The sequence below is a fragment of the Aotus nancymaae genome, unplaced genomic scaffold (genome assembly GCF_030222135.1).
Source record: "Aotus nancymaae isolate 86718 unplaced genomic scaffold, 86718_ANA_hifiasm-v0.15.2.pri h1tg000020l, whole genome shotgun sequence".
NCBI lineage: Eukaryota > Metazoa > Chordata > Mammalia > Primates > Aotidae > Aotus > Aotus nancymaae.
In genome coordinates this window covers 16,414,980-16,427,859 of record NW_026988432.1, presented here as the reverse complement: position 1 = coordinate 16,427,859, position 12,880 = coordinate 16,414,980, and the positions used below count along the sequence as shown (strand labels likewise).

Below are 12,880 nucleotides of genomic sequence, written 5' to 3'. Positions count from 1 at the left end.
CTGTTCCCGCCCCACCACTGACTCCGACCTTGCTTTTTTGCACTTGTTCTGTCTGGAACCTTCTTGCTCACACTCCACCTCCCATCTCCACACTGTGCCTATTAATGCCTCTACACCTTTATGCACTCAGCACAGACGCCATGTCCTCAGGGAAGTCTTCCCTATTTACCCACTCTAAATCAGCTCCCCTTTTGTAAACAGTTGGCCCTCTGTATCTGCAGATGCAAAAGCTGTGAATACAGAGGGCTGCCTGTAAAGGACTTGAGGAACTGAAGTATCCACAGGAAGTCCTGGAACCAATCCCCGTGGATATAGAGGACAGGCTGTACTCTTATAGCTCTCTTTCTTCTTCCCCAGTCACCTTGTTACAGCTTGGAATTATGTATTTCTGGATTATATCATGACTATCCATCTCCATCTCCATGCTGAAGACAAGGACCATGTCTCTTCCTCATTAAATCTCTGCTACATACTAAACACATTTTAGAGACTGACATGCTCAGACACCAAAGCATCTTGAGTGAAAAAAGGAAAGGAGGGTGAAAGGAAAGGCAAGAAAAAGGATTTACTACTCTTACTTGACAATTGATAAGAAATAGATGAGGAACTATAAGAACTTTTTAATCATTATGGTAAAAATGTACATAATTCATCACAAATTTTGAGCCATGAAAGAAGTGAAGTACTTTTTGTCTACTATATTTGTCCTTCCCAAATCAGAGACTCAATGGTATACTGCCTGGCTGTTGCACCTCACTTCCAGAAACAAGAACGAAGTCTCATCCCCAGTGGCAGGATCACTGCCCAGGTCAAATTTACAGCAAACTCTGGGATTCTGATGCCGAGAACCAGTCCCTATTGAACCCAGTGGCCTTATTTCCTAAAAGTTGTCCATAATGAAACCAGTTTTATTATCCGTTTGCATACTGTGAATCAGAAAGTCAATGTTGAATTGATCCCAGATTTCTTCTTCTTACTCTCTCTTGCCACGTTCCTAAGATAGTTTCAATTTCTTGGGAAAATTTCACTATAAACCGAAAAGGGGAAGATCAATTGCCCCTTCAAATTCTTTCTCTTTTCCTAGACTTTCCATACCATACTTCATAATGCCCACCAAATCCACCCATAACCACCTAGGAAACTCAGGACAGACATTTCCCACAGTTATCAAGTGGCTCCCAGCTCGACACTGAATTTTTAAAAATTGGAATTGCCAGTGTTTATCTGTGAATGCAGATAAGTTTATCTGTCTGGGCTCTCTCTTTGCATAGAGCCCAGCTGTTTCTCCCAGGTAGGGTACTCTGACCCCACTTAAGAAGATGAAGGATACTGAAGAAGACTGCAGTGGTTCAAGATGGCTAATGGTTTTATTTTTTAAGGATACAAGAAAATTACAGTGTATTTTGGCATCAAATACATATTATATAAAATGTGTATAGCTGTAGGCAGATTGGCACCTGTGGATAGTGGGTGGTTGAAGATTTATAGTCAATATTTAGTCAACAGCTCAGTCACTGTCATAGATAGAAATGTCTCTGACTTCTTTTAAACATTATTTGCTACTTCATGTTCATAAGCTTAGGTATCATTTTCCTGACCAATTATATAATTTTTAAAATAATACATCTCAAAGACATTTGACATAATAGAAAATGGGGCTGCACACGTGTTTATACACACGGTGTGACTGAAAGAGCAGATTTTCAGTTGGCAGACCTGCAGCAGGCCATTTAACATTTCTAGAACTAAGATTCCTTACCTGTAAAATTTAAAAATAAACCAAATTAGGTCCGAAGCCCTACTCCCCTTCTCATTAATCTTTTCGTTTACGTAATAATCTGGTTGTATCTCACTTACAGCATTAATTAGATCTGACTTGTGTTTTAGGCATCTGAGTTTGTCATACTTTACCCACTCCCTCTACCTCCCCAAGTTCAGGCCCTGGAAGCCAGGGGTTTTGTTTCATTCATCTGTATGTCCCCTGCTATACCCAGAAAGAGCCTTGAATGCTCGGGTGCTCAGAACAGACTCCCAATCGAATGCCACAGGCCAGGAGTGAGCAGTGCACCTAATGCCATGGTCATAGTCTGGATTGTCCCCCTAAAATTCAAATGTTGAGGTTCTACCCCACAGGAACTCAGACCACAACCTTATTTGGAAATAGGGTTCTTACGGATGTAATTAGTTGTTAAGATGAGGTCCTTAGGGTAGGCCCTAATCCAATATGACTGGTGTCCATATAAAAAGAGTAAACTCGTACACAGACATACACACAGGGTGAGGCTTCTACACACTAAGGAATGCCAGTATTCACCAGCAAACCTCCAAGAAGCCAAAGGAGAGGCTTGGAACATCCCTCAAGAGAAACCAACCCTGCCAACACCTTGGTCTTGAATTCCAACCTCCAGAACTGTGAGACAATAAGTTACTGTGTTTAAGCCACTCAGTTTGTGGTACTTTGTTACTGCAGCTCTAGGAAGGAATACGCCCACTGCTTCACCAGTTGCTGCCTCAATAGAGGTAGAGCAAAAAACCCCTCAGGGCCTCCATAGGTGTTTACCAATGTCACTGCCAAAAGTCCAAGCCCACCTGGCCATCATCACCAGTATCCTCATCCTCATAAAATCTGTGTGTCTGACCACCTCCCTCACCCTGCCTCTCCATCCACTCTCCTGTTTGGCCTTGGGGTATTTCAGTATTCTCCACTTTTTCTTAGAATGGTCCTTCCACCTCCTTGCCCTAAGAGGAAGCTGTGTTCCCCTAGAGGAAACTGCTGTCTAGAATCTGCAGCTCCCTTCAGTGGAGACTATTGTCATTCACTCCTCATGCCTCAAGGCCAAGACTCTGAGTTGTTCAAGACTACTTCTTCCTCTTCCCCTTGCAAGACCTCCCACTTCTTTAAAGTCCACACTGTACCCTCTGCCCTCTATCCCCTGGTCATAATTGTAGCATGCACAGATGCTGAGGGAAAAGTGGTAAAGAATGCAGGCTCTGGGACCAGGCTGCCTGGGTCTGAGAACTAACAGACTTGACACTCACTAGCAATGGTGCTTGGGAAAGTTTACCAACCATCGTAAGCCTCATTGTTCTCATCTATAAAATAAACGTAATGATAATATATAAAATTCATAGAGCAGTGCCTCGTACTTGGTAAGCACTGAACAAACATTAGCTATTATTATGTGAGTTTTTAGGTCTAAGTCATCTTCATATGCACCTTAATGGCCGTCTTCTTTCTCAGTGACTTCCATACATGTGTGGATGACCCATCCCAACCCTGGATTGCTGGTTCTTTGATGTCCTTACCTCCAATGACCTTCTCCTTCACATTCCCTGAACCATGGATGTCCCTGGTCTCAGTCCAGCCTTATCAACTGCAAAATCTATATTACTTCCAACTTCTGAAATTAAAAATATCCCATACTCCAATCACAGATGTTAATGTTTTGTCATATATACTTTGCATATTTTTGGAATAAATTTGTCTACTAGTAAAAAAAAAAAAAAAAATGTTCAAATGCTCTTACTATAAAAATTCTATGACCTTGAAAACTTGTTTGGAGATTCTAGCAGGGGAGTGAATCTCATGTACCTTTGACCAAAGAATACACTTCCTCTGATTATAAAATAAAACTTTTAAAAATTGGCCTGATACAGTGGTTCACACCTGTAATTGCAGCACTTTGGGAGCCAAGGTGTGAGGATCACTTGAAGCCAGGAGTTTGAGACCTGAGACCAGCCTAGCCAGCAAAACAAGACTCAATCTCTACCACTAGTGACAACAACAAAAAAATCCTATGGCCTCCCATGACTTCCAATCCATAGACGCCCTCCTCAGTATTCATCAGTTCCCTCCTGCCTTTATTTGTCTCTAGCAATTTGTCCCCCATGCCTATACTCAACTAGGTAAACAATGCTAGAGAAAACTGTAAAACCATTGATTGAGGTACATGGATTTAAAATTTTTAAGCTTCCCTCCCTTCAGTTGCCCACATAACAATAAACTTGTTCCTTCTAAATGCATTAATAGGCATGATGCTGATGACTCTCCCCTAATTGGGTATGTAAGCAGCGGCCTCTGGCTGCTGGTTCCTAATCCAATGGCTAGCCAGAGTCATAAATCCTGATAATGAATGTCTATGCAAGAAGCAAGTGGGTACCCTCCAAGCCTATCCTATACTCTCATGGTCTTTTCTGGCTTCCTGAGACCCCCATAACATATTTCAAGTCTGGATATTCCATAGCAAAATGTTTCTTTCTTTTGATGAAGCAAATTTTTTAAAAAATTTAAAGGAGAGCCTGTACTTTTCCGATAGTCTTAGAAACCATCTCCTTCTGAGACCGTGCACCAGCCTTGCAGTGAAGTCCTGTTCTCCAGTCTCTCTCCAGGCATAGTATCTCTCCTATGCAATCACACAGTATATGTGTGTGTGTGTGTGTGTGCTCCTGTGTACTCACACAGTATGTGTGTGCGTGCATGTGTGTGTTCATGCACGCACAACATGTGGAGAGGTACCTCCTGGTAAATTAGGAACAAGCACCATTGAGGGGATTCAATTCACTTTAACCTTAATAGCTATTTCTTAGAGAGACTACAGAAGAGTGCTCTCACTCTAGCGGCTGCTGCTATTAATAGTATTGCCCTTTCCTCTCCTGAAAGAGTATTAGTTCATTCAGAAAAATCACTGTCCAAGTTAGAAGCCATAAAAATTATTTTCAGAACTCCTCCTTTGTAGGTAGTCTTCTGGAAATCAATAATTTCATGTACTAAAAATTAACAATTTTTTTAAAACATCTACGGGTACCTTCACCTACTCATCCTCTGCTCAGAGGGCTTAAAACATTCTCTTATACTTTTTCAAACTCAGCCTCATCATAGCCCACTGATATTTCCAGAATCAACAGTGACTTCCAGGAATCAAGCTCCTTTCTGTGAGACAGCTCTCCCACAGGGTTACACATGTTGCCTCCAGATGACTTGGCTTTCATCCTAAAGTTTGTAATCAACCCACAGTGTGGATGCATGCTGCAGGTGAATTGTTAGCTCCATATGAAGCAGGTAGGAACTTCAGTCCATAAACTCACATGAGCAAGAGATCAGCTTTAAATTTTCATTATTCCCCTTCCATTCTGAGCCTCTATTCTGCAGAGGTGGCAGGCAGTTAGTCCCCAGTAAATAGCAATTCTGCTTTTCCTGGGGTTGACCTAACTTCCTGAGGCCGGGGGAGGCCTTCATAGTAGTGAGACATTGCTGAGGGCATTTGCAGTTTGTCCACACAAAGTCTCCTCTAAGAATCCCTTATGCTGTCTGTATTATCCCTTCAAACCTGGCTGTTCTTGCCACTATGTATGTTCCTGGGGACCATGAACTGTTTGCCTTCTACGCTGTATGGGGGCACCAGAGTCTCTGTGAAACTATCCAAGACCCCAGATATAACATGCTGCCAGTTACTCTAGTAGGAGAGGTAGGTGTTGCTTCCATGGGCATCTAACCTAGGATATAAGAAACAGATTGCCCCAATCTCAGTATCTTCTGGATTCCTGGGGGTTGACTACTTCCCTAAGACTTTCTCTGGAACCCAACTACGTCTCTGCCCTCCTTACTCCCCTTACATCTATTTCCCATCCTCACCCAACCTCCCCATACTGAAGGAATATTTTATCTCATCCAGGAAAATAATTTTCTCTGCCTCATAAAGTTTCTTCCAGGCATTTTACCTGGAGTCCTCCTGACCTGGCCTACCTGCTCCTGAGGCAACAAGCACACGACCGCCTGCTGCAGCTGTGCAGCCCTGTGGAGTTTCTTAGCATTCAAGGCCTTCTCAGCACCTGGATAGTCTCAGTGTTCCCTGGCTGGCTCCCTCTAACTAATCCTGCCTCCATGTAAATGTCACTTCCTGACCACCCTGTGCAGCCATTTATCATCTTCCACTACCTTGCTTGTTACAGCTCATCATTTTTATAGCCTTATCACAGTTCATCATTTTTTGTTTCTTTCTTGCTCACCTGTTTATTGTCTGTATTCCCTCTGGACTGTAAATTCCAGAAGGACAGAGACTCTGTCTTGTGGTTAAGAACACAGACTTTGGAGCCAGTTTGCCTGGGTTGTAATCTCAGCTCTGCCACTTACTAGCCATGTAAACTTGGGCAAGTTACTCAACTTCTGTGGCTTAGTTTCCTCATCTGTAAAATGAGGGAAACACACCTCATAGAATAATTATGAGAAATGAGTCAATGCCTGGCACATAGTAAGTACTATAAAGTGTTTATTAAAATAAGTATGTAGCACTTAGTATAATGCTTGAATCATAAGAGATGCACGAAACATATTTGTTGAATGTAGGAATTAATACAAGAGTGAATGAATGCTACAACTCCAAACAAATGTAGTCTTCCACCTGTGATTCACTTGTTCTTCTAGCTAAGTCAGAGTGCAACAAGATCAAGGCTATTTGTTTGAATCCTAACAAGGGCAGTGTAACTTACAGCTTCTTACCAACTAAATACATCCCTAGCCTGTGTAGCCATCTAGCAATTGAATTGTGCTGTTTACAGACTGTAATGAATGAGAGTGAATGAGTCAATATTTGTCTATCACGACTAGTATACAAATCATACATAGTACATGTCTTACTTACTCTAATTTTATAGTTTTGTCTGCTTTGTAAATGATAGTTCTTATTTCTAATAATCCTATAAAAACTGTGTAATTCTAGAACCTGAAAAGAGTAATATCAATTTAATTATGGTCTTCTTAAAATAATTTATATATATTTATATGTACATATTTACTCAAATGGCTGGTTATGATTAGAAGATCATAATTAGAAGATTAAATGATGATCCAAGTATTTAAGAGATAATCTATGGAAGTGTCTGAAAAACCTTTCTGCTGACCAGCATACTGACATTTTATTTTCATTGCATAAAAACAAAAAAGAAAAGGAAAATATAAAATATTTAAGAAGATGTAAAAATGGTTCTTATGGATGAGTTATTATGAATTTAAGAGAGTCTCCCATATCTACAGAGCACAGGCCTTCTTGTTTTATTCATTTGTGGGCTTTGAGACTTCTGAGTATATAATTTTCTGTGAGCTTTGCTTTTCCTTTGTCCACTCCAGGTCACTCTACAAGAATCAATGGCATAGTCACCATGGCCCTGTCAGAAATAAGCATGGCCCAGTAAGAAAGAAGATTACACTAATATTAACAATAGAAATGAGTTAGAAGGATGTATTTACTGTGGGAAGATCTAGCCTATACCTGTATGTTCTGAGTGGCCAGCTCAAGTCTTCCAGGGAGGACAGGGTGGTCTCCTTACCCCACGAAGGGAAAATTACTATTTCCCTGGCCCAAACTTGCCAGCTTTTGAGGAGCACAGGTTTGTCATGGGTAAATGAGAGTGCCTTCATCTGCCTGTTTATACAGTACACTTGAAGTCAACCATGGAACATATGAAACTTTTGTCCTCATGACTAATGGAATGAAGACATAAGGCAGACACATTTTGCAATGACCAACCTCTCAGATCCTGACTGTGTAGTCATTCACTGCTAATTCACATTGGGCTTTCAGCGGGGTTCATTGAACATCAGCAATTGTCTTACCCCACAGAGTAAGACATCTGAAAAGTTTAATGAATGTTCCTCACAGCAACATGTCCTATACTCTACCATTAATTCCATAAAGTACTCTAGTAGCCTGACTTCTAATACTGATCCCTTCTTTCTGCTTTCCTTGGGTCTCATGTTCCAGTTTTAAAACCCATATAGCTAGAAGGCCACATATGAAAATGGTATCTCCCTGTTACACTTGATTTTGTGTCAATATCATGATTCATTTTACACAGACAGCCCAATCTAGCATTTCCTCTCCGAGGAAGCCGAAATCCCATCATGTTTTGTTCAGCTCACTGGATCAAAAATACATTGCCGTATCATTTCCTCACTGGAAAACATACCACTGTCATTTTTTATGGATATCGGTCTTTAATCTTTGTTCACTGATATTCACCTCCCCCACCAATGCCTCTCTCCACTGCTGCTTAAAATTACTCATCATTCCAATAAGTTAATATATTGGAATGGAAAAACTTTGGTTTCAGTCTCAGGGATCAATTTATGATCATCTTAAATCAGCCTCTTTTTAATTGATGAGTCTACTGCAAATTGCATACTTTGGTTTACTCTGTAAAAAATACAATTAAACTAAGGCAAAGCTGGTTATGACTCATGTATAATGAAATGAAAACAGTACCATCATTAAGCACCAAATAAAGCCATTGATTCTGTGTATTATTCTGTCAGTTTTAATTGAATTGCATTTCCCCCTTTCAGTTCTTAATTATGCAGTTCATGCTGAATCTTTATTTTTATGCACAGAATGGGATAATGTTCTCTTCCTCCTTACCTTCGTGTCTAAAAATATAAGCCTATTGAGAACAGAAAAGTCTTTGTTGGTCTTAATTAAAGCCAAACACCTGCTTTTATCCTGGGAGCTGAATGTGTTGCTGTACTGTGAGACTGTTACCAAGTGAGGGGACAATAGGGCTGCTTCCTGTTGCATGTCCACCTCCCTGACCTGTGGTCACAGCCTCTTTCCAAATTCTATCAGAAGAGGAAAACATCACACTATCTGGCAAAGGAGGTCCATGGGCCTCTCCAGCCTGCTAATGAGCGTTAACTCTTGTCTAGACTGTCAGGTCTAGACAGAGAAAGGAAAAGTAGATACTGCTTAACTTGGGGGCAGATATGATTAGTGAGATAACAGTCAATCTGACAATTCATTCCTTTTTCAGTTAACTTACAAAAGACCTAAAGGCAAAAGCAGAACTCTCTTCTCTGGTATGTGTCACATAACTGAGATTATGTGCAAGTGAAAATGAGCAAAAGGAGATGAAATGTCTATCGAACCTAGATTTGACGGAAATCCTGCTACTACAATGTAATTTCTGTAGTTAAAAAAGAGACAAAGGAAACACAACCTCTACCTCCTCTCGTTCCATAATTGTGTTAGCTATATCAAAAGTGCTTCTGCCAGATTCAGGTAACTGCATCACGCTAATACCTGCACAATTTTATTTCTAGGATTCAATTCACAGGAGGCAGATGCTCTTGTTAAAGATATCAAGTGATAGTGTTAGAAAGTTATTAGTCTTGGACCATATAATAAAGGAAATCTCGGGATGAAGAACCAATGAATGAGCTCCGGTCAGTATTTGGTGTCCCACTGATATTCAATAGAAACTGGAAAATGACTGAAAGATTATTATCATTGGCTTGAAACCCCAAATGACAAGGGCCTGACTCATAATAAGTATTTAGTGTGAAAGAGGAAGTTGGCTACTATTTAGACTTAACCTTAGAGTTGAGGGATTGGCCTCCTCGGGCTGAGAACATTTGATCCGATGCGTTGAAGGGCTGCCCCCCCAGAATATCTCCTACCTCTGGCATACCAGACTATGCTCTCTGTGCAGCTGCATCTCCACCATCCATGCTAATAGAGGACACTATCTTGGAATGAGAAGAGGCACTAATCATTCTCGTACTTATTTTACCCATGTTCAAACTCATCTGCCAATATTTCCTTGTGCAATGTGCTGCACAGCATTCTAATAAGCTTATTCCAGTTTTATCTTTTTTAAATTACCAAACTATCCTTTGATAAAAGTAAGGAGAGAATGGAATATGCCCAAGAAATAAGCAAAGGGATTTAGGATGGGAAGAGGGAACTCCCATTTATTGAGTTCTTTTATGTTACAGGCACTATTGGGTTCTATACATTGGTGACTAGTTTTTGTTGTTGTTGATGTTGTTGTTTTTATATCAATGATCAGGGCTGTGTGTGTGTATGTTACACACATATATTTATGTACAGGATAACAGGGAAACAAGATAAAGTGACTTAGATACTGGACAACCAAAGGTTAAATGTAAGTGCTAGGACACGACTCTACATATTTATTATATCGCTGACTTCAGATTCTATAGTAATAGGTAGCTGGTAAGTCTATAAATAATGTTGATTTTCCACGTTCATTGTTCCTAACGTTGCAGACTAATGTGTATGCCATGGTAACATCTATTTCAAATCAATTTCCTACAAATGCCTTTCACAACTATTTTGTTTTTATTAATAAATTAAAACATAGCATACTTGAGCAATGTATTTTTTGTTCCATGCAAATTCACAGAGACCCAAAGAGATTATGAGGGAGATAAAATTTGCATTTACAAGAGACTCTCCTTCAGAAGGGTTTATAAAATTATTCTTTCACTATTCAAAATAGGAAACCATAAAACAAGGAGATTATAAGAAATCCTTGGCATAAATTCACATGAATACCGCCTGCCAACATTTTAATTAAGGATAATAGGTTGGCTTATCAAATAAAATTGAGGGAATATTGACTGAAGGTTGGTTTGTCTAAGGGGCAGGCAATGGAACATGAGGTTCTAGACACAGCTTCTCTCACATTTCCCCTTGACTACCTTTGTAAAGGGACATTTCCCCTCACCTTGCTTTCTCAGACCTAGAAACGGGTAAATCAGAAGGCCCAGCTGAATCAGATAGCCAGGTTCTGTGGAAGTGGAAAGCATTCTGGTGCTGATGAACTTTTCAAAGTTAGACACCAAAGGGATCCCCATGTCTTTGGGGATCCAGTAGGTTCTTGTGCCAGAGGAAGGCTTATTCTTCACCCTGGCTATAACTTGGGCCTCAACAAATTCTCTGATAAGATTTACTGAAATACTTCCAAATGTAGGACAACAAAGATTTTCCCTGCCAACACAAAGGAATAACTTTCCTGAGATTTAAAAACCAGATATATTCAAGGAAAAAAAGGAAATTGACTAGCAAAACTACCTTATGAAATACATCTCTTGATTCCTTAATGTCATTCTGTTTATGAGCCAGATTTTCTCATGGCCTAAACTACTCCCTGATTGTAAATTAAGTACCATATGAATAACTTGCCTAATGGTATTCCAGTGATCTAAGGTTAATGTTTAACTATTAACAGAAAATAGGATTCCAGGTACTATAACCTGGGAAGAGTACCATTAGGGTACCATTTAGCAAATTCTGTTTAAGTCTTATAATAAAGGAGCAACTTAACTGCTAGAGAAATTTGAGCCAATGAAGAAATTTATGTGAAAAGAATCTATCCCCTGGGCTGGGGTATTTTATGTTTCAATATTGAAACTTGAACATTTTTTTGCACCAGAAAAGTTATTCTTAGTCGTTGGCAGAGTAAATCCATGTTATCGTGCATTCTGAAGCAGTTCAGCTGAATCTAATTAGAACATCTGCAGATTTATGCAGCTTTCTGTATATTAAAGTCCCAACCCTTGTGAAATAAGTATTTCTCCTCAATCATTTATTTTTACCCTTCTCAGGGTTAATCAGACTAATATGGTATAAATTTTAACAACCATTTTTATGATCCTAGGATGAATGGTGCAATACAAGTCTAAAATATCAAGATCTTATAAATAGTGTCAGTATATACTGGCTTTCAATGCCTTCCTCCTGGCCATCAATTTTGGCTTAGAGAAAGGGAAATAATTATGAACTCAGTCACTTGCTTCTTTTTATTAGTTTTTCAAGATTTTCAAGGTGATCCATGAATTTCTGGGATGTTAAGCAGAACTTGTTTTGTCTCAATGTTTCTTGATAGAGAACTCATTGAATCATGTAGGCAATTAAGCAAAAAAAGGTCAATTTGGTTTTGCCGCTTAGACAAATTATGCAGACTCATGAAGAAAATGAGTGTTTTGCTAGAGCTAACTTTAAAATATTTCTTGGGAAACAAGGCTACCATTTTTCTTGGGTAACAAAACACCTAGATGCAGCACTTCACATTAGGACATTTTTTTTTGACTTAACCAGCCTTCTATGTTAGATCAGGCTCACCTCAAGTTGATGAGTAATTTCTACTTCAGTCACATAGCACCTCAAGGTGTTACCAATTAGTCTTAAAATTAGTTTTATTTCAGGCTGACAAGCAGTGTAGCAAAAAGATGCCTAATCCTGGAGTCAGAGAGCCCTGTGGAAGCACCAGCTATATGACTGGGCAATAATCACACTACCTACAAGCTTAAATAATTCATGGGTAAAAAAATACCTTTTGATCCAGCAATCTCATTACTGGGTATATATCCAAAGGAATATAAATCGTTCTATTACAAAGATACATGCACACCTGTGTTCACTGCAGCACTATTCACCATAGCAAAGACATGGAATCAACCGAAATGCCCATCAATGATAGACTGGATAAATAAAATATGGTACATATACACCATGGAATACTATGCAGCCATAAAAATGGATGAGATCATTTCCTTTGCAGGGATATGAGTGGAGCTGGAAGCCATTATCTTCTGCAAACTAATATAGGACCAGAAAACCAAATACCATATGTTCTCACTTATAAGTAGGAGCTGAACAATGAGAACACATGGACACAGGGAGAAGAACAACACACTGTGGGCTGTCAGGGGGAGGGGGCAGCAGGGAGAGCATCAGGATAAATAGCTAATGCATGCAGGGCTTAATACCTAGGTGATGCATTGATAGGTGCAGCAATCATGGCGCATGTTTACCTATGTAACAAACCTGCACATCCTGCACATGTACCCTGGAACTTAAAATACAATTAAATTAAATTTTAAAAATAAACTATTAAGAGAAGATCCTGTGATTCCAGAGTGAAGAGTAATGCATCTAATCAGAAAATCACGGCTTATTACTTAAAAACCAATAGGTGTATTTTGTCTTTGAATCTTGAATTTTATTTTAAGTATTTGTTTCGAGAATAAAGGCCACTAACCCACTAAAATATAATAATGGCTGATAAAGGAAGAAAATGCCTAGGA

The 12,880-nt window shown here is 39.5% G+C and overlaps 1 protein-coding gene across 2 annotated transcripts in view; it reads left to right on the top strand.

The window, feature by feature from the left end:
- Positions 1-12,880, top strand: part of CDH20 (cadherin 20) — a 222,118-nt gene that overhangs the window by 55,432 nt on the left and 153,806 nt on the right. The window lies entirely within an intron of this gene.